We start from the raw sequence: 26,393 nt of genomic DNA, 5'->3' as shown, positions 1-26,393 counted from the left end.
AAGAATTTTACACATACACACACATATACCTATTTGTGTCTAATGGTAGCCACCTCTAGGGAGGGAGGAAAGGGAAGAAAAAAAGGAAAAAAGGAAATTTACATGATAACTTTATTACATATTTAAAAGCAATAGCAAGTTATATATAATCTATTTGCAGTTTCATGTGAAATCATCTTTTTTTAATTATACTATGTTATTGCTTGTTTTATTCCATAAACTAAAAAAAAAAAGAACTGAAAGAAACCCAAAAATAAATAAATAAAATACCTTATATCTCTGCCCCCACCCCCACTGACACTGATATTTCTCTGGCTATTCCCTCATGCCTGGATCTCCCTCCCTCCCTATCTACACCTCCTGTTTTCCCCGGCTTCTTTCAGGTCTCAGCTAAAGCCCCACATTATGTAGGAATCCTTTGCCCATCCTTTTTAATCCTACTGCCTTCTCTTTGAAATTATCTCCAATTAATCCTCTACATAGCTTGTTTGTACAGAGTTGCTTGAGTGTTGTCGTGAATTGTTTGTGAGCTGGAACTGTAGAATTTTTTTGCTTTTCTTTGTATCCCTAGGACTTAGCACAATACCTGCATATAGTAGGTGCTTAGCAAATATTTGTTGATTTAATTTGACTCAAAGATTCATTATAAGGATCATGATTTGCATTAATGGAGGAAGTTTTGCTGCTTAGTTATGTTTGATTCTTCATGACCGCATTTTAGGGTTTTCTTGACAAAGATACTGGAGTGGTTTGCCATTTCCTTCTCCAACTCATTTTACAGATGAGGAAACTGAGGCAAAGAAGGTGAAGTGATTTACCATGGGTCACACAGCTAATAAGTGTCTACAGCTGGATTTGAACTCACGTCTATCCTGACTCCAGCCCTGGCACTCTATCCACTGTGCCACCTAGATGCCCAGCAGAGGAAGTACTTACACAGAAAGAACCACAGTTCTTAAGAGTATTAAAGCATAATCACTTGATTAAATCACAAAAATCAAAGTTTTGACAATAGATGCAATGAGTATTAATATGTTAACAAAGTACAAAAACATATTGATACATGGTCTTTCCTCTACAAAATGTGGAATTTTCCTTGATTGAATTAGGAGAGGAGCCTAGCCATTTGGTGAGATTGGCCATGCTGTCAGGTGATGGCCATTAGGAGATTGGCCATCATGTGATGGCCCTTAAAAGACTGAGCTCAGTCAGAGTTCCAGAGGCTAATTTAAGCACAAGTCTTTGAAAGATACTAATCTTTACTTCTTGATGGGGAAAGGAAAAAGAGAATGTCTCCTCTTCAATTCTACCTTTTTTTTAGTTTTATGTTCAAGCCGCCCCCCCAAGTCTTCTGTTCTTTAGGGGAAGGGAATAAGTATTTATTAAGTGCCTACTATGTGCCAGGCACTGTGCTAAATTCTGGAGATACAAAGAAAGGCAAAAGATAGACCCTGCCCTCAAGGAGCTCACAATCTAACGTGGGAAGACAATGAGTAAAAAATAGCTGAAGGGGGAAGGGGAGGGAGAGTACCTTGTATGGGACCAAGATAAAGTCAAGAGGAGTGAAACCATGTGGGAACTAATGAGATGGCTGCCCTGGGATCCCCCTAAGATGGAAGATCTGGGGGGAATTTTCTGATGTCCATCCTCCAACCTCTCCAAGACAAATATGTCATTTGATCTTCACAGCTCCTTGTGAGGTAGGTCCTCTTATTAGTTCCATTTTACAGTTGGAGAATCTGAGGCAGACAGCAATTAAATGATGTGCCCAAGATCATGCAGATATATATATTATATGTATGTGTGTATAAGTGTCTGAAGCTGGATTTGGATTCAGGTTTTCCTCACTCTAAGCTCAATGCTCCATCCACTGAGCCACCTAGCTACTTGGGTGAATATGACTAAATATTCCTGAGTCCTCTAACTGATCCTCATGTGCTTTTGCTATCCTTCTGGATATCCTCCAGTTTAAACATATTCAAGTGGATCCATGATTTAATTGGTTCAGGAGTTTCCTCCAATAATAAAGATCAAAAACTATCCATATCTTTCCATCCTATGTGACTCTTATACATGTCCTTCTGTAAGTTCACCTTGAGAGGTTAACCCAACATATTAGGGGCCTTCTTTACTTTCTTCTGATTCTTCACCAGGGTATCAGGGGAGTACTCTGGCTGGGACCAGCCCAACTTCTCCTCCCGTCATAGAGCTCCTTGAAGATGTCTTTTACTCCCGCTCCTCATTGGTTCCTTGTAGACACTTATCATAGCACTCTCCACTGCTCTCAGTGTGATATTCATTTCTAACTTTTTGTAGATAGTTCCCCTTCCCCCACATTTCTCACTGCTATATAGCAACATTGCTAGCATGGTAGAATGCTAGTGTTTTTTTTTTTTTTAATAGACCTTTACTGCCTTGGATAGTTTAGGGTCAGTAAGGGACATTGCAGTTTCTAAAACCCAATCTAGCTTGTTCTCCTATTCAATGCTGGATCCAATTCATTGTCCATCTGAACTGCCTGTATGAAATATGCATACCAATGGATAAGTTACATAGGTTTTCCATCCAAATATGTGTTGAAATCAGGGCAACAGAATTCCTTTATCCATTTGGTCTTCCCTGGGTAGATGGTGGACCAAGTTCATTTGCATGATTACAGATCATTTCCAGGAGGTTTTGCAAACTCCTGGGGGCTTAATGCAATCTGCACAACATTTTTTCACAAAAGGGAGCATGTGGGCACTCTCACCATCTATGGAGAATCTCTGTTTGACCAGTATTCTGCGATGGCTTTCCTTTAAATTAGTGGGGAACACCTTTGGCAAGCATATTTCTCCCTTTGGTTTCCCAAATGGGAGCTCAGTACCATAGATGTGGTCTGACCACTGTGGAGTTGTCATCTCTCCTTTTCTGGCTTTGGCAGTGATCAGCTCAAGTCACCACCACGCAATAATGAGGACTGGAGTGGGGGCTTAAATGGACAAAATCCCTGATAGGACCCTGATAGGATATCACATAGGATATGTGATCATATACTTTCTTCAAAAACCCAAACTCTGAGACAATGCCTTGAGAGGTTTGATTATAGGAGCATAAGGTTGGGGCAGCTAGGTGGTACAGTGGATAAAGCACTGGCTCTGGAGTCAGGAAGACCTGAGTTCAAATTTGGCCTCAGACACTTACTAGCTGTGTGACTCTGGGCAAATCACTTAACCCTATTTGCCTCAGTTTCCTCATTTGTAAAATGAACTGGAGAAGGAAATGACAAACCATTCCAGTAGTTCCCCCCCCCCCAAAAAAACCCAAGTGGGGTCTCAAAGAGTTGGACATGACTGAACAACAACAGCAGGGTTTGGGGCTGGAAAGAACCTTAGAGGCCAACTAGACTTCTTCTTACAGAAGTAAAAACTGAGGCCCAGAGAAGCTAAGTGGTTGGCAGGGCTCTCACTAATTAGAGTTTAACTATACAGGGTATCCTCAAAGTCTTTTTTATTTGGACCTGATCTGATTTAATTAGTGTGGGGGAATTCCAGGTTAGGAAACTCCCTCTACCAATGCTCTATAATTTAGTCTTGGAGAGTAGTCACCCAGGGCACTGAGAGGTTATCCGTTAGTCACTCAATCAACAAACATTTATTAAGTGCTTAGTAGAGACCAGGATTTGTGCTGTAGATACAAAAAAAGCCAAAAACCAGTCCAGGACGTCAAGGAGCTCTTATTCTAAGGGGAAGACAACCTGCAAACAATACACATGAGATATTTATAATGTAAATAGGAGGCAATCTCAGAGGGAAGGTACTGGCATTGTGGGGATTGGCAAAGGCCTCTCAGACAAAGTAGATTTGCACTGAATCTCAAAGAAATCAAGGATAGGTGGGAGAGCATTCTAAAGTCACAGAGTCAGGAGATAGAGATATCTGTGTGCAAGGAGCAGAAAGCTTGAGTGACTTGCCCAGGTTCCCACAACTAGCACCTGTCAGAGTTAAGACTTGAATCCAGGTCTTGATTCTAAGGACAGGTAGGCGGTATCATGGATAGAGTGCTGGGCCTGAAGTCATGAAGACCTGAGTTCAAATCAAATGTTAGACACTTACTGGCTGTATGACCCCGCATAAATCACTTAACTCTGTTTGCCTCAGTTTCCTCATCTGTAAAATGAACTAGAGAAGGAAATAGCAAACCGCTCCAGTATCTTAGCCAATAAAACCCCAAAAAGGGTCAGAAAGAGTCAGATGTGGCTGATAAACAACTGAATAATAACAACTTAATTCTAAGGCCAGTTCTATGCACTAGACCACTGATGCTATATTATTCCTATTGCTCTGTTTAATCTGATCTTGATGTGGTTAGTGTATGAGACCTTCTTTATAACTCTTTTTCTGGGCCTACAGATATAGGTTGTCTTCCCATTGAGCTCTGCTCTAAAGCTGTAACCAGAGATTGCCAAGACTCATTCTGTTGTGCTGTCTGGCCAGGACCTGAATGCTTTGCGCTTTGGTTTGTTACTCATGGCTAGGTTGAAGAATTTGATCCATCTGAATTCCCCTAACTTAGGGGTGAGGCAGCCTGGTTTAGTGGTTTGGGATTCCAGGTAAGTAACAAGATTTTGGTTTCATTACTTAACTCGAACAAAATGTGTATATTTCCCAATTTTTTTTTTCCATCAGCTCCCTCCTGCATGGGTCTTTCTCCCCCTCTGCTACATTTCCTGGACATGTTTCCTTGTGTGTCAAGGTTTTCTTCTAAAACCCTTAACCCTTTTAGCTCCCCTTCCATTTTCCAATACTAGTCTCCTTTCTTTTTGTCATATATTTCATTAATACCTGGCTGAGCTCATCAGCTATTTGGGACAGAGACTTTCTGCACATGCTGCTTTAGAGAGCTTTGTGTATAGTTTCATCATCCAACTTGCAATAAGTGATTATACCAGATAATAGTCATAATAATGGAGAAAGAAACACCTCATTTTTATTACTCTGAGTATGATGAGTTTGGTGACTCAGGTGACTTGGTCCCAGGCTTTTCAGGGAGGTACTGTTTCTCCTTATCCAGGCAGATGGAGAGTTGGAAGGGAGCAAGCCAGAGTCATGTCAGAAGGTCAAATGCAAGCCAAAACATGAGAGCTCAAGCTCCTGGAATTCCCGTTGGTCACCTGATTCCATGGGGTCACTGGGGCTGCCAGAAGGGTTTGCCAGCACCATTTCCCTTATTCATCTCCTCTTTATTAATGACTACAGAGCTGAGCTGGGGCCTTAGCCATCAGGGAGTAGCGCCAGACCTGATTCTCCCTAGCATTTTTTGCTTGCTCATTTTAATTACTTCTTGTGCAATGCCATTTAGTCAGACATGACATGCTTCACATGCTCAAGACAGAACAATGTTACATCACATGAGGAACAATGGACAGAGGATTCACTGAGTTGAGGTAAGATATCTGTTCCTAGGTAAAGATTGTCAATTTTGTCTCCAACTGGGACTATCCACTTAAGGTTTTGAGTCTTCCTTAGGACACATGTAAATTACATTACTGGGGCCATTGTGTTTGTTATTCTCCAAGTTTTGCATCAGTTCATATAAGTCTTCCTATATTTCTCTGAACTTCTCACATTCATTGTTAATTGTTCAGTCATTTCAGTTGTGTCCGACTCTTCATGACCCCATTTGGGGTTTTCTTGACAAAGATACTGGAGTGGTTTGCCATTTCCTTGTCCAGCTCATTTTTACAGATGAGGAAACTGAGGCAAATAGGGCTAACTGACTTGCCCAGGGTCACACAGCCAGTAAGTGTTTAAGGCTAGATTTGAACTCATGAAGATGAGCCCTCCTGACTCCAAGCCCATCACTGTATTCACTGTATTCACCTAGCTGCCCCTTTGTTTATCATAGCATAACAATAATCACTACAATGTATATAGCACTTTAAGGTTTGTAATGAATTTTATACATATTATACAATAATATTCCATTATATTCATATTCACAATTTGTTTGGCCTCTCCCAGATTGATGAACACCCCCTTGTTTTCAGTTTTTTATTGCCACAAAAAGTGCTGCTATGAATATTTTGATGTACATGGGACATTTCTCTCTTTCTTTGATAACCCTGGGACATATGCCCTATGTTAGTATCATTGGGTCAAAGAATAGGAATAATTTAATTTCTTTCCTAACCCAATTCCAAAATGTTTTACAGAATTGTTGGACCAAGACACAGCTTTTTATGTATTTGTGTGCCTGTCTTACCATGGTCATGCAAGCACTGACTGTTTCTATCTTTCCCAGTTTGCTAAGGGTGAAGTCATAAGATCATAGATTAAGAGACTGATGGGACCCCCAAGGTTGTAGGTTATTTTATAGATGAAAAAACTAAGGCCCAAAGAGGTTAAAGGACTTGCCTAAGGTCACAGAGGCAGTATATAACAAAGCCTGGATTTGAACCCAGGTCCTTGTACTCCAAATCCAGTACTCTTTGCACTGTACAATCCCATTCCTTTGTCTCTTCTTGGCATAAATGTGAATGAAACAGGGCTATATAAGTAGAGTCCACACACACACATATACAAGTATACATGTATACATCATATATTATACACACATACATATGTTAGGCACGTATACATACATATATATATATGTATATGAATTTTTTTCCCCTTCTTATCCTGAATCTAACTCTACCATGGCTAATTTCCTTCTGTTATTGGTGAGTTCTTCCTGGGACCTAGAAGGGACCCAGATAGGCTAACCTTCATTCTCTCCTCACATCTATTTCTGACTTTTCAGACTTTGCTACCATGATTCATCTTCAGTCTCACCCTGGATCATCCATCTTTCCCTGCAGTCTTCTCAGTCTTGAACAAATTCCCTCTGTCAGGCCAGCCCTCTCTCCCACTGATGAGTTCCTTCTGGAGCCCCCAATTTGGAGAGGTGCTTCATTTTCCTCTCAGCCCTGCTTTTAACTTTTTGACTTTGATGCTGTTCCTTACCTACCATCTCACCCTGGAATTTCCGTTAGCTCTTTGAGCCTCTTCACCTTGGACCCTCCATTTGGCCCTGTAACTTTTTCAACCCAGAACATTCTTCTGCCATGCCAGCCCTCTTCTCCCACTAGACAGTTCCTCACAGCCTCTACCCAAGCTGGAGGTCCAGACCAGTCACCCTTCCTTCCCCTCCTGGCTCTGCTTCTGATTCTACAAGCACTGATATGAAGCTTCCACATGGATATCTTCTCCTACCACCTTCCCACACGCTTTTTAGCTTCCTTTCTATGTTGTCTTCCCCTGTTAGAATGTAAGCTTCTTGAGGGCAGGAACTATCTTTCTTTCTGCCTATATTTGTATTCCATTGCTTAGCAAAGGGCCTGGCACATAGAAAACACTTATTAAATGCATGTTGCTTTGCCTTGCCTTTTAGAGACCAAAACAGGAAAACAGTTATACAAATTTCCCTTTCAGACATTTTAGAACTTAAGGAAAATGCAGCCATTGCACAACGCAGGATCATAGTATTGCAGGTTTAGAGCTGGAAGGGACTTCCGAGGTCATCTAGTTTAGCACTTTCATTTTTCAGATGAGGAAATTAAGGCCCAGAGAGTCCTAGGTCACACAGAGCAGCCAGGATTCCAACCCGGGTCCCGGACTCCAAATGCAATGCTCTTCCACTGTAACATGCTTTTTTCCTAGACACAAAATAATATCTTAATATCTGTAAATATTCACTAGGGTGAAGTACTACATATGATGGAAGACACAAGTTTCTGCATAAGACTAAGATGTAGAAGTATAGTACTTTTCTTCCTTTGTATTCTCATCACCAGCATGATAGTTAACACCTAATCCTAGCCTCCTACTTCCCTGGTTAGAGAGTTTCTTTCCCTAGGTTTTGGTTTTGAAGAGACAGCAATGACTTGACTCTTCAGATCGTGGGATCTGTGTGGTGGGCCTTCGATGTGTCAATGGGGAAGTTGAATTCCATTTGGAACATGTTGGAACATGTTGAGTTTGAGAGGCCAATAAGAGATACAAGTAGAGATGGCCACGAGGCAGTTGAAGGTAGAGGACTAGACTTCAGGAGAGAGGTCAATAGGTGGAGGTTATAAGGCTAAGGTCATAAGGCCATTTTTTTCTTTGATTCAAGTTTGGCAAGCATTTCATGGAGTCGTTGGAGCCTTTCTCTTCCTAATTCCTATGAATGTCATTCCCAAACATTCATTTTCTTCACAAGGGTCAATAAGCACATATTAAGTTATCAGGGGAGACAATACATGTAGTGTTCTGTGGGCATAACCTGCCTGGCTTTTCCTGTCTCTGAGATTAGTTTGATTATTTTGATACTTTTACATATGTGGTGAGAAGAAGCATCATATAACAACATCGGCTCACATTTATACAGGGTTTTAGGTTTGTAAGGCACTTTATGTGATGTGTATAATTATGAGATATGTAAAATATCTCATTTGATCCTCAGAACAACCCAGTTAGATGAATACAACTATTATTTATCATCATCATCATCACTCCCATTTTAGAGCTGAGGAAACAGACAAGTTAAAATGAGTCAAATAGGGTGAAAAAGATAGTATCTGAGGCAGCTTTCAAACTCATCTTTCTGACTCCAAATCTAGTACTCTACCCATTAAACCACAACTACCTCAGAGTATACAATAGGCCATCATCAGAGACAAGAAGACCTGGATTCAGGTCCTGTCTCTAACATATGTAGGAACTCCTCTGGTCTACTTCCTGCCTTGACCCTTTTGGGACTATTCCCTGCTGGGTGAGTAGCTCCACTGCAAATCACCATGGCTGATTTGGGGTAGGAAGGAGAAGAAAATCCCCTCCCTCATCCCTGTTGCCCTCTGATAGAGGCACAAAGGGAAAGGGAAAGAACAATTTCCTCTTAAGAGCCAGGTGCTTCCTCCATTGGTAGCTTTCCTTTCTTCTGTCAGGGGTTTATTGATGGACTCCACAGCTAGCAAACCTGCTTTTTAGAGGATCACAGTGGTATGGCTAATCTTTGGCCAGCCAATGATAAGCTGACCTCTAATTCCATCAAGAAGACTCCTTCATACCTCACAAAGGGCTCCAAGGTGAAAACTCTTCTTACAATTTATTGAAGACATTAATGCCTCTTTTACTCTGTTACCCATGCCTTATTTTGTATTACATCAACTGGACTTGGGAAAATCAATTGATTGAGGATGTCCTAATAAATTCTTCTTAATATATTCACCCTCCCCACAGTTAAACAGTTGTTGACACCTTGCAAATCAACTAGTGGCAATTTTGGTCTCTTTTCCATAGTCCCAATTTCAAATAGCTCTCTGGTGACTTGGGGAGCATTAGGCATTGTCCTTTTAAGCCACTCCTTCAGTTTTTTGTACTGAAGAGTCTCAGGAAAGTCCCTGTAGCACAGCTGTTTAAAAATCTGAAAAATAACATAAGGTCTACCATAGTTACGGAATTGGGGATTACATTCACCTCCATATATATGGTTATACAAATCGATAACAATAACAAAAATTTTATAGGTTACTACCTGCCTTGGTCCATGTAAAAACTGGCCCCAACCCATGTCAAGTCAACAAGCATTTATTAAGCACTTACTGCACACCAGGCACTGTGCTAATTACTAGGGATATAAAGAAAGGCAAAAGACACTCTCTTCCCTCAAGGAACCAATAGACTAATGGGAGGGGGGAATGCAACAATATGCAAAAAACTATCTACAATCAGGATATATACTGAATAAATTGGAGGTGATCCAAGACACTAGCATTTAGTGGGTGGGGGGTGGTGGTGTCATGAAAGGCTTCTTGAAGAAAGTGGAATTTTAGTTTTGCCCAAAGACATAAAAGGAAAGGGAAAAGACAATTGAATTCCTCTACCCCCAAACAAAAGTTCAGTCCCAACAGGACTCATAACAAGCATTGGGTACCTGAGGTATTTACTATCTCACTTTCATCTGAAGAATTATACCATCCTGGGTTAAAATTCCTCTGTGTTCATGCAATATATAGACCCCCTGAACTTTGTACACTTGGCTCCTGCAACCTATAGCATAGATCATGCTATTTGAAAGTACAGATCAAAATTTCTAATGTAGTACAAAGACTACATGGAGGCACCTGGAATTTCCCTGTAGTATGCAGTGCAGTCCAAAACGAGATCTGAACTCACCTCTTCTGAAGACCAGCAGGTTGACATAAAAAGAAATTTTTAAATACTCAGAAAATACTCAAAGAGGGGATCTCCACTGGTATTAGCAGAAATACACATGCTACATTACTGCTGTCACCAAATAAAACCATATCAAAATGATTGCTCATCCTAATTCACAAAGCACTGTGAAGGTGCCATTTACATATATGTATATATGTATATACATACATATATATATATATACACATAGGCATTTTCTGTGAAAATGGACTATAGGTGTAAGCCACTTGATGTTAAATGAAATATTTGATGGACACTACAGGGAAAGCTAGAGATAGAAAAATAATATTAAAATTAGACACTAGGTAAATGATAATAGAGGGGGTTTTGTGATATTCAAGTGGTGCATATTTAAAACTATGACTACTACCTAGATTTTAGGTAGTGTTTTAAGGTTTGTAAAGCACTTTACAAAGATTATCTCCTTCGATCCTCACAACAACCCCGGGAGGTAGGTGCTATTATTATTCCCATTTTACAGATGAGGAAACTGAGACAGATGAAATGACTTGCCCAGGGTCACACAACTATTAAGTGTCTGAGGCCATATTTTAACTCAGATTTTCCTTATTCCAGGTCCATCACTCTATACGTTATGGCACTTAGTTGCCTCAATATTAACTATATGTTAATAAAAATACATTCAGAAACAACACTGGCCAAGGCAGTTTAGTAGAGTGGAAACAACAGTAGGTTTGGAGTCAAAGGACCTGGATTCAAAATCCAACTCTGCCACTTATTATCTGTGTAACTTAGGGTGTCACCATCCGTTCTGGGCCTCAGTTTCCTCCTCTGTAAAATGGATGGGTTAACTAGTTAGTCTCTCAGGTCATTTCCATCCCTATATCCTATGATCCTGTTGTTCTATAGAATGTGTCTGTATGAGGTCACAAATAGCCAATGCATAGCATCTCCAGAAGATTCACACGAGAGGAGAAAATGTTTGGTGACAAAGGTAGAAGTGTTTTCCCATACCCAATCCCAAAGCAGGGTGTTGGTGCCACTGGTGTTGGGGTGAGGGTGTGTGTGTATTTTAAGGGAAACACCAAGGAGGGTGTTTAGTTGTGATGGATGTGGAAAACCTTTTTAGTTCTCTTTGATGTTTGCAGGAGTGTGACAGCAGCCCTTTCGGGATTTGTCTAGGGACTCAATGTTTGGAAAAGGATGCATGCCCTTTATCTCCTCTATGATCCACAGAATTAAATGGCAGTTAAATTAGCGATGCCAGATTATTGCTTCCTGGATAGGATTAGTTCCACTTCCTTTCTATGACTGTGGACCAGCTCCCACCCTGGAAAAGGGCTACGGACACGTGTATCCTGGACAGCTGGTGTGGAGAGTATTTCCTCCTAATTGTTTGAAAGAAAGCTCAGGGGGAAACTATGGAAAAAGCCATCAGGGTAAAGGCAGGTTATGGGACACTCTGGATGCTCTCCATCGGTAAAGATGGAGTCAGGCTTCATTGCTTAAGAATACCTGTTCTTCAGGATCAGCATTGTGCTTTGGTAGAAAGAGGGCTGGATTTGGAGTTGTAGGGTTGGGGGACACCTCAATTCAAAAACTGGGTTCCCTGGGGATGGCTACCACAGGTTCAATGGATTCTGGGCACTGTACTCCTAAAGCAATAGCTTGTGAGCCCCAACCAAAGTGTTTACCTTTAATTAACAGCCAGAGGAGACAATTAGCTCAAAGTGAAGGCATTTACTAAAATGGTAAAGTAGGAAAAGTAGCAACAAAACATGTCCCCCATTAATCTAGCCTGTGCTCTCCCACATACATGCCAAATAGCCATGAGGATAATGGTGTACTAGAGATCACCAGTAAAGGTGTAAATAAAGGAAGCTTGAGGCTAGAACACATGTATGAAGGAGAATGGATATAGTGGACATACTTTACATGGCCAAGGTATGTGTGAAGAGGAATATCCCCTGCTTCCAATGTTGCATGGCCACTAACACCTTCACCCTGCTCCCACTGGCAATGTCTAGTCTCTGTCACATACAGCTTCACTGCATGCTGGGCCTATGGAAGATGCTTGGCGCTGGTCTCCAAGGCCTCCATCCTCTGACTCAGGTGAAATGATCTGCTTAGGTATTGCTATGTTCTTTTAGAAAGAGCAAGAACCCTTCTCTGGCATTGAGCTCCAAGTAGGATGTAATACAGGAACCAGGTGGACTGTTTTCTCCCATTCCAAAGAGCAGGTTTTGTCAGGAAATCTCTTTCTGGAAGATCCAGTTCCTGGAACTCAACTGGAACTCTTGTATTTGGAGTTACCCAGAAGACAAACCTCCAAGTTGGTGCTGCTCCAGAAATTCTCTGCTAGAAGGCTAGATTCTGAGAACACACTATCTAGGGAATTCAGAATCCTCTCTCCTTTCCATAGTCAGTTGGGATTCAGGATGGTTGCTGAAACAAGGCTCTGTTAGAGATGGATTGGGAGGGTATCAATAGCACCAAAGTAGGGATAGAACTTCCCCCGAGGGAGAAGGGAATGGAGAAAGGATGGATGGTAAGAAAGTTTGGAGGAAAAAAGGAGGGGAGTTGAGGGAACTAAACTTCTCAGAGAAGAAGGAGGCTAGGGCATGTGCTATAAGAGTGAGCGAAGGTGGGATTGAGTACTTGAGGAGAAAAGAATATAAGAAATAGGATAAATTCCTTGATAGGAACTATCCTTTTTAATCTTCATGTCTTCAGTATCTAGCATACCTAGCATGCGGCCATGCACTAGTAAGTGGAGAACAATACTTATTATTTCATTGAATTGAACTCAGTCAATTAGAATAGAAATAAATTAATGAGTAACTAAAAGTGGACCGTAGATTTGTAGTGGGTGAAGCCAACTGTATTTTGAATTGTTCTCTAGTGACAGAGAGTGGCAGCTAGGTGGCATGGTGGATAGAGCGCTGGGTCTAGAATCCTGAATTCCAATCTGGCCTCAGACACTTACTAGCTGTATGACCCTGGGCAAGTCACTTAATCCTGGTTGCCTCAGTTTCCTCATCTATAAAATGAGCTGGAGAAGGAAATGGCAAACCACTCCAGTATCTTTGCCAAGAAAACCCCAAATGGGGTCATGAAGAGTCAGACACGACTGAAATATAACTAAACAACAGCAAACAACTAGTAACAGGGAACAGTCTAGGAGCAGAAGCAAAGGAACTGGATGGTACAGGAGATAGGATTCATGATTAATAGCTCAGAAACAGTGGAATGTTAGTAACAGCTTCTAGGATGGTGGCTAGTCAATCATTGGAAAGGTAGATGATAGGGTCAATGACAAACATAGAGGCAAGGGAATACAGTCAGGGAGTTAGACTGAGAAATCAGGGCATGGTTAAAGGACAGGAAGTGAGAATAAGGCTGAGGAGCAGGCTAAGCGGGAAAGATGAGAGGATAGAGGTTGTGGGCCTTGAAAGATAGGTAGAACTTGAATAGGGGAAGAAGACAAAGGCATTCCAAGAGAGAGGAACAGTAAGAACAAAGGTTTGATATGTGCAAAAATATGTGTGAGGAATTGTGAGGGGACCAATTTGGCAGGAGGGTTTATATGAAGAAGGACTAAGAAGTAGGAGGTTGGAAGGGGGCCTTGAATGCCAGGTTAAGAAGTTTAAATCTTATTCTATAGGCAACAGGAGCCACTGAAAATTTTTGAGCAGGTGATGCAATGTGATGAAAATTGTTTTAAGAAGATGAATCTGGGGGCAGATAGGTGGCACAGTGGATAGAGCATCGGCCCTGGAATCGGGAGGATCTGAGTTCAAATCTGGACTCAGACACTTGACACCTACTAGCTGTGTGACTCTGAGCAAGTAACTTAACCCCCATTGCCTCACCAAAACAAAAACAAAACAAAACAAAACAAAACAAAGAACAAACAAAAACAAAAACAAAACAAAACAAAAAGATGAATCTGGCAGCCATGTACAGAATGGGTCAATATTTGGCGATATGGGGAAAGCAAAGAGTTGTCAAAGTAGTCGATGCTGTTGCTCTTTAGGCATATCATCAGACCACATCTAGAGTGCTGGGTTCAGTTTTGGGCGCCACATTTTGGGAAGGACATTGATAAGCTGAGTGTCTAGAGGAGAATCACCAGAGGACTAGAGAACATGCCATATGACAATCAGTTGAAATTACTGGGACAATTTAGCCCAGAGAAGACTTAGAAGGAGACACAATTGCTGTCTTCAAGTCTTTGAAGGGTTTTCAAGGGGATTAAGCTTGTTCTGCTAGGCCCTAGACAGCAGAGCTGGGACCGATGGCTAGAAGGTACACAAAGGCAGATTTAAGCTCGATGTACTGAAAAACAGTTAGTGTAATAAAAAGTAGATTGGATTTTTCTATAAGGAGGCAGTGAATACCCCTTCACTAGAAATCTTCAAGCAAAGACTGGTTCACCATTTGTCAGGCATGATGTAGAGGCTATAAGGGATTCTTGAATAGATGTGAGTTGGAGTAAATGACCTCTGAGATTCTTTCCAACACTGTCATTCTGTGCTTCTGTAACTACAAAATAACGATCTGAAGATTGAGCTGTGGACAGGAGGGGCCTTGAGAGTTTAGGTTAGGAGTCCTGGGGGAAGAAGCTTTGGGGGAACAAGCTGCCAGCATCCCCTTGCCCCCTGCCACAGTTCTGGGCCTGCCTCCTTGGAGTGCTCTAGATCTCCCCCTCTTCTCCATCATGAACCCCAGATAGCTTTCCCCTCCCCTGAGATGTTCAAAGAGAAGCAAAACAGGAACATGCCATGGGCTCTGAGAATCAGTTTATGTTCCGATTTGGCTTGTCTACATGGTCTATCTGTTCTAATGCACTGTTACACTTATGAAAACTTTCTCTATTTCAAGGAATAAATTTTTTTTTCCAGGCACAAGATCAAAGTGAAAAGCTCAAAGAATATTGGGTTCCAGTGTGAGGAATTTCCAAACAGCCCATCTTCATTGTTTTTATATCTACAGAGGACACGATGGGAAAAGCCCTTCTCTTTTTTAAAAAAAGAAAATTTTCCAAGGGGGCACAGTCACAACAGAGCAAACCAAACAATCCCCAGATGGAGACAGCAAATGATCAACTCTTTTAGAAGGCTGCTATTGGGGGCTGGATTTGGAGGGAAGGGAAAAAGACAGCTCTGTTTTTAATAGCAGAAAAGTAGTCAGACAGGAGGCGCCGTGCTATCTTTGTCCCCAAGCATAACAATGTTCAATATAAAACAACAGCCCCAGACAGCTGATTAAACGACTTCTAGGTATGCTCTGAGACTGCCTGGGGATCCAATTCCAAGGCAAATGTGCTCTCTCTCCCTGGACTGTCTGGTTTCTAACATGTGAAAAAGCTCAAGTTCCCCTTCTGTCCACCAAGTCATTAATTTGTTTGGGGTCCAATTTACCCATAAGGATAAGGAGTGTAGTTGCTGGTTGATATGTCTCTGTTACAGGAGGTTAAATTCAACCTTTCATTAGAGAACTCAAAGGGATGTAGACATTCATCGACTGGTCTACACTAATCAGAAAAACTATGTTATTCCCTTGCTCTAAAACCTTTAAGCTCACTATTACCTACAGGACAAACTAGAAACTTTTCAGGGTGACACTTAAGGTGGTTTAGTATAGTGGAAAGAGCCTTTGGTCTGCAGTCAGAAGACTTGGGTTTGAATCTCAGTTCTGCTATTTACTTGGCATGTATGACTTTGGGCAAATTATTTTAGCTCTCTGGGCTTCAGCTTTTTCATTTGTCCACTGAGGGACTAAACAATTGGACTGCTGGATGACCTTGAAGGATCCTTCCAGCTCTACACTGTGACCCTGTGACTCTTCCAGAGTCTGACTGCAATCTCTCTTTCCAATGGCATACCTCCCATGCTACTCCCCTTTGTAAACTCCATGTCTCAGACAAGTTGGATTACTAGCAGTCCCTGGCCTGCCATTTTGATGCTCCCTTTCTGGAGCCATCACTGCAGAAGGAGAAGGAGGTGGAAGAGGACTGAAGGGCATTTAAGATTTTTTTTTAATTTCATGGGTTGTCATGGCTAAAGAATTCATCGCCTAGAACCCAGCCTACTGATAATAACCTCCTCTATACCTAACTGGACTAATCCCCAAACAATAAACACAGGTTTTTTTTGCCTGAACTCTACCTAAAGCCTTTCCAGCTCAGTAGAACCTGCAGAATTTGCACTCTACTGACATTGCCTTTGAGAAGACAGTCTCCTCCACACCATGATGGGATATTGAAGAAGGAGTTTTGTGGAGGATTCGGCACTTTTCAATTCAATTGAATTAAACAAATATGTATTTATGTACTTGATATATTGTATGTGAGTTGAATTGAAATAATAGCCTCATAGCACTTGGATCACAGGTGTGAATACTTTACCAGCACACAGGCTCTCCTACCCTTCCTTGTACACTGAATAAATTGTGCTTAATAAATATGTCAGTTGACTGACTTCTCTTTGTTTTGCTAGCATTTTTGTTTGAGAGCCCATAATAATATTAACTCATTTATTACCATCATTTTAATTGTACTGGGGTAAAAAATAAAGTTTAGATAAGAAATGTCCCTACCCTCATGGCAATGACAGCTTAGTAGGGGGATAAGACACAAGCCAGATAACTGGAACACACAACATGGTATGAGAAGTACATCAGAGAGGTCCAAAATGGTCCCAAACACATGACACTTTACAAAGCTCTTTCACATCCTTTTTCCCATTTAAGCTTCACAACGTCTCTGTGAGGTAGATATTGACAGGCATAATTATCCCTGTTTTACAGATGAAGAAACTGAGGATCAGCAAGGTTACCTGGCTCATCCAAGGTTTTATATCCAATAGGTGTCTAATTCAATAATTGAATCCAGAACTTGTCACTCCAAGACCAGGTCCCTTTCCAGTATACCCTCTATTCCTCCTGAGAGGATCTAAGGTGCCTTCTGACTGACATTTTATGAGACCCATAAAGGACAGTATTTATACAAATGTGACCCACTGACCCACTAGCAGAAGGGCATTTGCTTTAAAAGAGATATTATTTAATGGTAAACAGCAAAACAACCAATTCAGTTCTGCCCCCTTCTACTTTTACAATGATGATTCCAGAAAGGGAGCATCAAAATGGAAGACCAGAGACTGCTAATAATCCAGCTTGTCTGGGACACAGAGTTCACAAAGGGGAGTAGTGTGGGAGACACGCCATTGTAAAGAGAGATTGGAATCAGGCATTTGATTGTAGAGGGAAGATACTTTTTTCTATTAAATAAATGACACAAATTATTGGGGACCAAATATATGTGTCCTATTGCATAATATTTTAAAAATTCTGTTACAAACCCCAAATAAGATCAAATGAAAGGGAAAAGTAACAAACTGGGAAAAGTTTAAAAGCATGGAAAGATGACAGGTAAAACCCTGATATCTGAAATGCATAAGAAACTATTTTTTTTAAATATAAAGCAACAATAAAATCCTAGTGGAGATAGTCAAAGGATATGAATAGATAACTTATGAGGATATACAAATTGCCAATAATTGCTTGAAAAAAGGCTTGCGGAAAATCAGATACACTTATATATTAGTGGTGGAATTATAAACTAGCAGACTCTTTCCAGAAAGCAATCTAGCAATACTCTTCAAATGTTAGAAAAATAATCATACCCTTAGATTCAATAATTCCATTTGTCGGGAACATACCCTGAAACAGCGACAACATAAGAGCTACCTATTCAAGCTTATTTGTGATCTTATTTGTAACTGTAAAACTTTGTAAACTACTTAAATATCTAAAAATAGGACAATAGCTGAATAAAATGTGAAATAAACTTGATGTTGGGGCACAGACTTGGAATCCCAGATAAGGGAAGATGAGACTAGGATTATTGTACCTCATTCTCCTTCATGCATTCTACATTCCGTCTTTGCTTGTTTGCTTGCTGTTCCTCATACCTCACATTCCACCTCCCATCTTCCTGCCTTTGTAGGCCATCCTGCCTGGAATGCACTCCCTCCTCACATCTGTTTCCTTCACAGCTCAGCTCAAACTATCATCTCAAGAGAGGATGGACAGAAGAGAATGTTGGACTTGGAGTCAGGAAGAAGAGTATAAGACCTGTCTCAGACATTTACTAGCTGTTCCATTCTGGACAAATCATTTAAGCTCCCTGAGCCTCAGTTGCCTCATCTGCAAAATTAGTGGGTGGGACTTGTTGACCTCTCTAGGGTCCTTTCCAGCTTCAGATCTATGATCTTATCCCTTCCTTCAGGAAGCCTATCCCTACCCCCAGTTGTTAGTGTCTTCTCTCTAGAAATTATCTTGTATAAATTTTGTGTTTAGTTTTCTGTGGTATACTGTTTCCATCAATAGAATGTAAGCTTCTTGAAGGAAGGGGCTATTTCTTATGCACCAGAGGTAATTAAGAGAACTTTTGATTTGCTGGAGTTGCACCTATGATCTGGCCCCTTGCTGAAGAACACTTGCTTGGTTGGGGTGATGCAGCATCTCTTCCTGGGTCCCTAGTGGCCCATGAAGTAGTTAGTAACTGAGTGTCTGAAGGACGGAATCTCTCCAGGCTAATGAGTTGTGGAAACAACACTTTCTTATCTTTTAGACTCCTCAGCTCTTGCTTTCACTTGGACTTCTAGCAAGTCCTTTAACTGCTTTAGAGCCAAGTCCTCAAAATATACTTAATTTCCCAGAGTTCTCGAGGTTCACATGAACTGGGTCTCATCCTGTGGACTTGACCTTAAGGAGTCAATCTTTTCCTTTGGCTTGTGACACCCAACAGGACAAATCCAGGAAAGTCTCCACGATAATACTTAGTTTATATCTATGGCATCTTCAAATAAGGATGACAGAGTCCTCCCTTGAAAAGATACCCAATGTGTAATATCAGTATCAGGTACAGGACAGCAGTTTATTTCCTCTGCCGCAAAACTGCATGAAACCCAAAGCAAACATGAACAAAATATAGAAAACAAAAAAATCTCAAATGATGGCTCTCTGGTCATCTTCATGCCACGTTCTTGGCACCCAGTGCTCCATTTCCCACCTTGGGGTCCTTGGGTTTCTGACTGGTAAGAGTTCTCCATAGTAAATACACTCAGTACTACCACTGTGCTTCCAGGTTATCCTCATGTCATGCTGCTCCCCTTCTCCACCTCCTCCCATTCTCTTTGCCCAATACATTTTCCACTCTTGCTCTGGACACTGTAGCCAAATCAACAATACCATTCCTAGAAAAAGGACATATCAATTGTCTTATGACTCTTCTCACCATCCTTGTGTCAACACAGAATGAAACTCTCCTCCCTAGGTACCATTCCCCTATGTGCGTTATCTTCCGCTGTTAGAATGTAAGCTTCTCGAGGGCAGGGGTTGTTGCTTTTTCTATTTGTGTCTTTAGCACTAGCATAGTGCCTGGCACATGGTAAAGCACTTAATAAATAATTTTTCATTTATTGATCCGTTGTACTCATATGACCCTCTCTCCTTTCCAAAAGGGTAGTGATAATTTTATGCAACAACAGGATGAATAATTTGCATTCACTTCAGCCTTGAACTGCCAGCCAACTCACAAGGCCCATATTTCCTGGCCAGCTGGGTATAACTTCCTTTAGTTCTTTAGCTGATGGATCCTCCTAGAGAAGTGTGCTGTTTACAGAAATCACCTCCCCCTGGTTGACTGATTCTGGAATGAGGAATTTAGGAATTCTCCACCCATGAGATTACCACTAAACCTGTAAACATCCATTTCTCAAGATCTCTAGTTTTTGACCTGTGCTCAGAGACAGAAATAGAAAGGCAGAAGGGAGCTAGGTTTTGGGCACTCCTAGACTAGCATGTGTTTTTGCTACTATGTGCTTGTAGTTGTCATTGCAGCTGGGGAGATAGGGAAGGAAGATTTCCTCTCCCCTTTTTCCCTGCCCCGCTCTTATAAGTTCAAGGAGAAAAGGTTCAAACAATGGATGAGGGACCCAAAAGTAAAGGAAGACTGGAGCTGTTTCCATAACTCTTAGTGCCCAACAAAAGTTCAATAGTTACCAATAATCTTTGAGACAACCTATCAGTCACTGGGAACCAATCAGAAGCTGTGTTATCCCAGCAAGGCACATGTTTCCAGGAAGTTACCAGAGTACATGTCCAGTTCTAGGGTGGGTGTTTCAACCTAGCAGATTGGGAGTTCCTCTGATGATTCCCCCCACCCCTCCATTTTTTTTTTATCTGTGTGTCTGTTTTACCTAACACAATGCCTGCCATACAGTAGGTGCTTAATAAATGCTTGTTTCAATGACTGAGTGAATTATGAAGGGCCTTGAGTCAATGCGAATTGTGGATGGATTGAAGGAATGGTAGGTTAATTTGGAGAAGGGAAGAAGTAGGGTGATATAACTGCTATTTCCAAATATTTGAAGATTTGTCAAATATCCAGGTCTCAAAGCAGGAAGATATACAAGTCCATAGAGCACTGTTTGAGTGTGTGCTCAGATACAAAGGTTAGTCATCAGATCCTTGTTGAGCAAATTTTGTCAAGTCTACAGTGCAAGCTTATTGTTCCTTACTGAGACCCAGTGGAAAATTCCTTAGATATTGACCCAGAATTAGCATATTTGCTTTTGGGATTCACCTAGAATTGACTCTAGTTTTGGGACTGGCCCTGAAAGCAGCTAGTGTGCCTTATGGTATGGTTGAGGAGAGTGCTAAATTTGACTGGAGTCATGATGATTCGTATACTTACTGTGTGACCCTGGGCAAGTCACTTAATCTCTGAGCCTCAGCTGCTTCATTTGTAAAGGGCAGATTGGACTCAGTTCCCTCCACGATGTCTCTCAGCTTTAAATCTATGATCCTCTCATCTTCCCTTAGAGTAGATGGTCTTAACCTGGGGTCTGTAAACTTAAAAAAATCTTCCTTTTCAAATAACTGTAACCCTACATATTTTATTTTATGCACTTAAAAACATTTCTGAGAAGGGGTCCATAGGCTGCAACAGAATGCCAAAGGGGTCCACGACACAAAAAAAGGTATTTGTTAGAAGTTAGGTACAATTAGCTTATTCATTGGCTCCTCAGAGAGAATGACAAGAATTAGAGTCTGATCACCCAATTTGGGATCTTCAATCTGCTGTTATTAGCTATGTTTAACATTTCTGAACCTTAGTTTCCCCCTTTGCAAAATGAGGTAAGTCCTTCCAACTTCAACATTCTATATATTTTTTCAGGTGAATAGAAGCTTTTTGAAGGCAGGTTGTTTTCTGTTTTTTGCTTTGTACCCCGTATTTTGCTAGTACCCAATATCACACATAGTAATATGTTCCCTGAATTGAACTGAATGCTTAAAAATTAATTCAACAAAAATTTATTGTTTGTTACGTCCAAGGCACAGTGCTAAACTCCAAGGTACTTAAACCCCAAGTTAAGTACTTCAACTCTTGGCACAGCGTCTGGCATGTAGAAAGTTCTTAATAAATCTTTATTGGTTAATTGATTTGTTGATATTTATCTGAAAATGTGGGGGAGGGGGTGGGGCAGATAAATATACTTCCTTAGGCCCTAGGATCAAAGGAATACAGCATGTAGTCTTTAGATACTAAATATTAAAAAAAGGAGTTAAATAATACATTCTTGTAACATTGGATAAATAATAAAAAGAAAATTTGCTTTCAAAGGGATGGTTTTGATGCAAGATTACCCCACCCATAGGGACCTATGTTTCCATTAAGCCCCATTCATCTTCTTGTCTATAACCCTCATTTAGCACTTAGCCTCCTAAGTGGTATTGGATGTCTCTTTATGAGTTTGTCTTGTTTCTCCAGTAGAACTGTAAATTCCTTAGACCCTGCCTGATTCTTTTTACACTCTATAATGTATTGCCTTACCTGCAGCACTCTTTCTTGATTATAGAATCAAATCAGCTGGCTCTGATATTTGCTAGCTGTGTGATTTTCTACACATCAATTTACCATTCTGCCTTTGAGTATTCTCACCTGAATAATGGGGATAATTGCACTATATACCTCACAGGGTTTAGTCTGAGGAGAATATTTTGTTAACATACAGTGTCATAGAATGTGCATTATTGTCATTATGATTATGATCATTGTTTATCATTGATATAGTACAGGACCCAATACAGGGCAGCTAGGTGGGGCAGTGGATAGAGTGCCAATCCTGGAGTCAGGAAGATATGAGTTCAAATCCATTCTCAGACACTTACTACCTGTATGACCCTGGGCAAGTCACTTGACCCTGTTTGTCTATGTTTTCTCATTTGTAAAATGAGCTAGATAAAAAAAAAGTTTTCACATGCAACTGGGAAATAAGAAATACAGGAAATAGGGTACATAAATCTATCCTGCCCTACAGGAAAATGGAAGGGGAAGGGGGTAAGAGAAGGGGGGGAGAGACAGAAGGGAGGGCAGACTAGGGGAAGGGATATTCAGAATGCATGCCATCTTGGGGTGGGGGGAGGGGCAAGATTGGGTGAATATTTGGAACTCAAAATCTTGTGGAAGTAAATATTGAAAACTAAAAATAAATAAATTAAAAAGAAAAAAAGAATTGAAAAGCAAAAACCAAACCAAATCAAACCAAACCAATAAAATGAACTAGAGAAGGAAATGGCAAACCAATCTAGTATCTTTGCCAAGAATACCCCAAATGGTGTCACAAAAAGTCGGACTTGACTAAAAATGGCTAAATGACAACATAGGACCCACACCTGTATCTTACATGACAAAAGAAAACAATTAGCCTGGGGAGTAAAACATCTAAGTCCTTGTCCTGGTACTGATACTGACCAGCTATATGACCTTGGGTAAGTCTCTTCCCTTATCTGGACCTCAGTTTCCTCATTTATAAAAAAAATAGGATTAGACTTGATGTTCTCTTTCAGCTCTGAATTTTAAATTTGTTGGAACTATGAGATGTAAAAACATTGAATATCTCCAATGAATGGAACCCCAACTTTAGCCTAACTCAAGAGACCATTTTCTGAACTATTACAAATGAAGAAGGGAAATTAAAGGTGGTGGTGGAGAGGGGATGGGTATTAGCAAAATGGCACCAGAGACGTGAAAATATCTAGTCAAAATACAAATATATTGGGACAATGGGAACAAGACCAAGATATTAAATGAGGCGAAGTAGTGATGGTTTGGAGGACTAAGAGAAAGTTTTTCTTGTGTTATCAGTGTCCTTTTAGACATCAAGCCATCAAAAAAGCATTTGTTTAGCTCTTTCTGTGCTTCTCTGCACTAAGCTCTGGGGATTCAGAGACAAAAGTACATTAGTCTCTTCCCTCAAAGAGCTTACATTCTTTTGGGTGAGACAACAGTCCACAGATAAATACATACAGAAGATACACAAAATGAAGATAAGGTATTTAAGGAGAGACCAAGCTAGGTGGCACAGAGTGCCAGGTCTAGTGTCAGGAAGACTCATCTCCCTGAGTTCAAATCTGGCCTCAGATACTTATTAGCTTGTGAGCCTGGACAAGTCACTTAACCCTGCTTGCCTCAGTTTCATCATCTGTAACAAGAGCTGGAGAAGGAAATGGCAAACCACTCCAGTATCTTTACCCAAGAAAACTCCAAAAGGGGTCATGAAGAGTCAGACATGACTGAAATGACTGAACAATGATACATTAGCATTTGGGGAGATCAGTAACGGCTTCATGAAGAACATGGCCCTTGAGTTGAGTCTTGAAGGAAGCCATAGTGAGAAGACAGAGCATTTCAGGCATGGGGTGGGGGCTAGGGGCCGTGTGGGCTGGGGAAGAGGGAACAGCTATGGCAAAGGCACCAGGAAGAGGCATGGAGAATTATGTGTACAGAACGGCCAGCAAGCCACTATGGCCAAGTGGTACAAAAAAAAAATAGAAAGAGGCCAGGTTGTAAAGAATTCCAGATGTCAAACTGATGAGTTTATATTTGATTCCCCAAAGTAATAGGGAGCCCCTGGAGTTTATTAAGTAGGGGAATGACATGGTTATATCTGTGCTTTAGGAAAACCCTTTTGGGCATTTCTGTAGGGGTAGGATCGGAAAGGGGAGAGACAAGACAGTGAACCCAATTAGGAAGCTGTTGCATTAGTCCAGTGAGAGGTGAAGGAGACCTAAATTATGATGGTGGCTATGTGAGTGGAGAGGTTGGACTGCAGAAGAACCAGGCAATAACCAGACAATCACCAGAAAGAAACAATTAATATTATCACTTTCCCTATCATAAAACAGACCTCCCCAAGCCCTAGGAGTTAATAGGGGTGGTAGAGTCATTCTGGGACAGTGACCTAATGATATCTGATGCAAGGATAAAGTAGACCAACTTCAAGATATCTGGGGCAAAACAAACAAAACACACAACAATCCTCTGATTTCTCCAGAAAATGGAGATACAGCTGGAGAAACCTCTATATGTATCTGTAGGAATTAAAGGTTTACTTTTTTTTAACCCAATTTTACCCAGATGGGATGTTTTATTTTGTAGCCACCAAAATTCAATTAAATTCAACCTCAACATTTGCAAAGTGCTTACGGTACAAGGTCCTATGCTGATCACTTGGGATACAAAGCTGAAAATAGTCTCTGCCCTCAAGGAAATCATAATGTATTTGTGGAATATAATGTCGGCACAAATAAGTATAGGAAGTATTCAACTGTCTGGATCAGGAGGGGTCTTGTGTAGGAAGTAGTCCCTGAGCTAAGCCTTCTACAAAGGTAGTAATTCTAAGAGGAAAAAATGAGGAAGGAGTGCATCCCAGGCAGGGGGAATGGCTTGTACAAAGGCACATAGTGAGGAGATGGGACATCATGAATGGGGGAACAACAAGTGCACCAATTTGACTGGAACATAGATTGTCTGAAGGGGAGTAATATGAAATAAGACTAGTAAGGCAGGTGAGTTCGAGACTAAGGAGTGTTCAATTTGTAGTTCTTGTTCATAATTCCAGTCATGTCCAACTCTTCATGACCCTACTCGGGTTTTCTTGGCAGAGATACTGGAATGGTTTGCTATTTCCTTTTCCAGATCATTTTACAGATGAGGAAACTGAGGCAAACAGGGTGAAGTGACTTGCCCAGGGTCACACAGCTAGATTTCAGCTCAGGAAGATGAGTCTTCTTGACTCCAGTCCAGTGACTGAGTTAGAGCTGACAATGCAGGAGAGATGGCACCTGAGATGAATCTTGAAGGAAGAGAAGGATTTCAAAAGTCAAAGAAGAGGAGGGAAGCATGGAGGATGACTTTTTACAAATTCATGGAGGTGGGAGATGGTAAAACATAAATGGGGAACAGCTACGTGTCTAGCTTGGCTTGAAAGTAGAGAATTTGAAGGGGAGTAGCTTGAAATAAAACTGAAAAGACAGATTGGAGTCAATCACTAATCTAACTATAACATTTTCCTACTCACTAAACTTCAATGGTTCCCTAATATCTCCAATATCAAGTACAAACTTCTGTTTCACATTTAAAGTCCCAACCTACTTTTCCAGTCTTATTGCTCATCATTCTCCTCCTTGCACATGGTGGTCCAGCCAAAGTGGTCTTCTCCTTGCTGTTCTTCATCCATGGATCTCCCTCAATCTCTCTAAGAGCCTTTGCCCTGACTGTTCCCCATGACTAGAACACATTTCCTCCTTACCTTCATTCTCAGAATTTTTAGTTTCCTTTGAGGTTTAGCTTATGTTCTACCCACCAAATGAAACCTCTTCTGAATCCCCTTGCTGACAGTGTTTCTCCCTTCCATCCTTCCCAATTACCTTTGGCCAATTTTGTATCCATTTTGCATATAGCAATCTGTGTACCTTACATGTTATTTTCCTAGGTTAAACTGTAAGCTCCTTTAGGACAGGAATCATTTTCATTTTTGTCTCTGTATCCCCAATGTCTAGTTACATAATGCCTAGCATGTTACAGATGCTTTAAAATGCTTATTTATTTAGTGATTGATTGAGTCTGACTGTATAGGGCCTCAAAAGACAGGCTAAGAGGAAGCCAAAGATATGACAGTTAAAAAGGAAAAAAAGAAAGAAAAAAGATCCCTGTGAATGAAGGGCCAGGAAACATGGACTGAGGTAACCTACTCCAGAACTTGGCTTTTATTAACTGAGGGGAATGTTTCAAGGCAGTGCCTACACAAACGAAGAGCAAGCCAAACCACAGAGAAGAGTTACATAAAACCCTGGAGG

The sequence above is a fragment of the Vombatus ursinus genome, unplaced genomic scaffold (assembly GCF_900497805.2).
Source record: "Vombatus ursinus unplaced genomic scaffold, bare-nosed wombat genome assembly UNPS02009062.1, whole genome shotgun sequence".
Lineage (NCBI taxonomy): Eukaryota > Metazoa > Chordata > Mammalia > Diprotodontia > Vombatidae > Vombatus > Vombatus ursinus.
The sequence above is the reverse complement of the archived record's forward strand: the minus strand, read 5'-3'. Positions refer to the sequence as shown.